Raw genomic sequence first — 4,380 nt, forward strand, 5'->3', positions numbered from 1 at the left:
GCACTGGGGCAAACGTATTCTTTCTAACTCTGTTTTCTGGTTACATTTTTGTCTCACATTCCTTCACTCCTCCACCTGACACTGGCTTTCTATTTTAGACCACCTTAATAGGAGGATCCAAGATTTGGGTTTGGGTTTTGTGGAGAATAGTCTCCTTGGATCTCAGGTATATGTCAGGGGACTCAGCTCAGCTGGCCAAGGTTTTGTGAATGATCTTGGTTCAAAGCCGTAGCCAGCAATACAACTGATACGGTTTGGCTAGGTCCCTACCCAAATCTCATCTTGAATTCCCATGTGCTGTGGAAGGGACCCAGTAGGAGGTAATTGAATCATAGAGCAGGTCTTTCCTGTGCTGTTCTCTTGATGGTGAATAAGTCTCACAAGATCTGATAGTTTTATAAGGAGGAGTTCCCCTGCACAAGTTCTCTCTCTTTGCCTGCTGACATACATGTAAGGCATGCCTTGCTCCTCTTTGCCTTCTGCCATGATTGTCAGGCTTCCCCAGCCACGTGAACTGTAAGTCCATGAAATCTCTCTCTCTCTCTTTTTTTTTTTTTTGTAAATTGTCTAGTCTCTGGTATGTCTTTATCAGCAGCATGAAAATGGATGAATACAGCAACAAACCTTGGATTCCCATTTGCCTTTTTCACTTTGTTCACACATCACCATTGGGAAACTCCTGGAGAGGTGGTACTGTGATTTGGAGTAGGACACAAGTGCTTCCAGATCCCTGCCATATTACAGTCTTAATGGCATACTGGTTTTTACCACATGCATGAATAAAGACAAAATATAAGCCCTATTCTACAATGTCGAAAGATTCAGAAAAGAGATAACAACATATCTTACTACCAAAGATCATCTCACATAATAAGACATATATATATATATATATATATATATATATACACATACACACACATATATATTATGTGTATATAGAATTAACTCACAGTTTTGGAGGCCAGCAAGCTGAAAATATGCAGAGCTAATATCTCAATTTGAGTCTGACAGCCAGAAGCTATAGAACTAGGAAGAGCCATTGCTCCAGTTTGAAGGCTATTAGGCAGGAAAATTATCTCTCACGTGGGGGAAGATCAGCCTTTTATTCTATTCAGGTCTCCAACTGGTTGGATAAGGCTGGCCTGTATTATAAGGGTAACCTGCTTTGCAAAGTCTACTAATTTAAAGATTGATTTCATCCAAAAACACCCTCACAGAAACACCTAAAATAGTGTTTAACCAAAGATCTGGGCACTGCATGGTTCAGTCAGGTGACACATGAAATTACTGTCACGTGGGGTTAGTACAGCCGGCACAGCATTACAGATTGGGGGTTCTTGGCTCTATTAAGAAAGTATCTGGCTTCTGACTATGACAGAGAAGTTAGTGTCAGATTAACTCTTTCTTAAGAAAATTATAAAAGACAAATACAATATAAAATTTAGATGGCTGAAGGTACTGGAGCACAATGAGGAATTGGGAGGAGATTCCAGAGAGAGGAGAACTGCACTGAGGTGAGGCTTACATTTGCTGCTGTTGTTTTCCTGTAGGACTTTTGCTGGTTTTAAGTCTGAGGCATAAAGGTGAACAGAAGACAGTCACTTAGAGCAGGAGTCCCCAGTCCCCCAGGCCATGGACTGGTACCAGTCCGCGTCCTGTGAGGAACTGGTCCACACAACAGGAGATGAGCTTCAGGCTAGCAAGCAAAGCTTCATCTGTATTTACAGCAGCTCCCCACTGCTCGCATTACTGCCTGAGCTCCACCTCCTGTTACATCAGCAGTGGCATTAGATTCTGATAGAAGTGTGAACCCTATTGTGAACTGCACATGCAAGGGATCTAAGTTGTGCACTCCTTATGAGAATCTAATGCCTGATGATCCGTCACTGTCTCCCATCACCCCTGGATGGGACTGTCTAGTTACAGGAAAACAAGCTCCGGGCTCCCACGGGTACTACTACATTATGGTGAGTTGTTTGATTATTTCATTATGTATTACAATGTGATAAGAACAATAAAGTACACAATTAATGTAATGTGCTTGAATCATCCTGAAACTATTCCTTGCAGCACCGATCTGTAGAAAGATTGTCTTTCATGAAACCAGTCCCTGGTGCCAAAAAGGGTGGGGGCTGCTGGCTTAGAGCCTTTAATAGTGACAATGGGTTGGAGAAACAAAAATTGGAGTTCAGAGTCAACATTCAGAGTCAACAAGTAATTAGGATTCAAGGGATCAAGTTTCCAGATAAAAGATAATCATGATGAAGCAGATGCAATATCCTGCATGCAATTTCCCTTCAAGGTAATTTTCTGCGTCATAAGTGATGCATGTGTGGGATGAGATATCAAGTAATTATGCCAAAGCCACCTGCTAGAAGGGCAGAGATTTTAGCAGCCTCACAGAATGAAAGAGACAAAAATTGGTGTATAAACATGTTAACGGGGAGGAGCCCTCACAAATAGCCCAGGCTCTCAGTTGACATCTCCCAAAGATAACATTATAGGGGTAAACCCCAAGAGAAATAAACCAGACTCCCCAAAGGACTGAAATCCATCCTTGGCTGAATCAAAGTAATCTTTTTATACTCGATCTGCCTGAGAAGAAAATAAAATCTCCTCTTGAGGAAGATAGTATTACCCAAAGCCACATAATTTTTGATGCACGCTGTGTGGAATTCGGTGAAAATGACCAGGCATTCCAGGTAACAGAAAAACCAATTAAACACCAAGAGAACAGCATAGAATAGACTATAGAGATTCACAGGTAATCAGATATTGGAGTTATCAAACACAGGATTTAAAATAACCATGACTGTCCTGTGTAATAAGATGGAAGAAAATATAAAGAACTTCGTAGAGAACAAAAATGCATAAAAAGAATAAAATAAAAAGCCTAGCACTAAAAATTAAAATAACTGAAATTAAAAGTTTTATAGATTTATTTAAAAGCAGATCAAACATAGCAGAAAAGACTACAAGTATAACATAGGCATAGTAGAAAACATCCAGATTACACACGGGAAGAAAAAAGAATAGAAAATGCAGAAAAGAGCGAAGGAGACATGGCACATCACGAAGACATCTGATATATGTTTGACTGTCCCAGAGAAAGAAGAGAAAATGGAATAGAAGCAATTTTTAAAGAGATAGTATCTATTTTCCAAAACAGACATCAAGTTGTATATTCAAGGTGTGTGAACCCTAACATTAATTAGGATTCATTAAGATTAAGATTAATTAGGATTAATACATGAAAAACTATACCTAGGAATGTCATTTGAAAACAATTGAAAGACAAAAACAAAGAGAAAAATGTTAAAGCAGCCAAAAGGAAAAATGGATTACCTGCAAAGGATAATAATAGTAATTACAGATAACTTTTTAACTCAGACAATGAAAGCCAAAATGGGTGACATCTTTATAGCCCTGAAAGACAACATCTGGCTATCTAAAATTGTGTGCCCAGTGAAAATATCCTTCAAGCATGAAGGCAGAACAAAGACGTTTTCAGATGAATCCGTCTGGGTTAGGAAAACAGAGACACTCCAAATACTCTGTGAAATAAAAAGTTTTAATATAGGACTTGAGGCTTATATAAGTGTGGGAAGAGAAGGGGTGGGGCAGCTGGAGAAACAGAGTCACCAGCCACTGTAGCCAGAATTGGTGGAGTGGGCAGGAAAACAAACAAACATTGAAAGCAAAACTAAACAACATAAGCAAATAAAATACTTCTATAAAACAAAGCTGGAGGACTTGACATAATATCGAGACTTATAAAGCTAGATTACACAAGGGAAGACAAATCATTCAATAGAATTGTAAATAGACAGTCTAGAAACAGACCCACCCATACATAGAAAACTTTAAAGATCTCAGCTCTGTTCATGGCTAGAATAAAGGAAATAGAAATTTTACAAATATTTTCATGGTCTCTGTGAAACACATAGAACCTTGAGGTGGAATGACAGACACCAGTGTCCCCAGTGATATTTTCATTACTTAGCCCTGTGTGTTCATATAGGCTGGAACTGGCCAGGGCATTAGTCCCCACATTCCAAGCCACTTACCTCCATTCCAGGGTCAAAATAAGTATACCGGGGACTCTATGGCCTTACAAAGATGGTTCAATTCCACCAGAGAGAGCATTGCAAGATCTCTGAAAATATAAATTTTAGATGGCTGTTGACTTATCTTGAAAATGGTCCATTCTTCTAGGTGGTTAAAAGGTTGGTTTGGAGTGTAAATACACCTGAAATGTATGCTTATGGAGACTCTTACCTAATTCACAGATGACTGAAGGAGACATCTTGGGGGGAAAAGGAGAAACAACCCAGTGAACAATCTCTAACAATGATGCTTTTCTAGAGAAAATCACGT

Source organism: Theropithecus gelada, chromosome 7b, assembly GCF_003255815.1.
Source record: "Theropithecus gelada isolate Dixy chromosome 7b, Tgel_1.0, whole genome shotgun sequence".
NCBI lineage: Eukaryota > Metazoa > Chordata > Mammalia > Primates > Cercopithecidae > Theropithecus > Theropithecus gelada.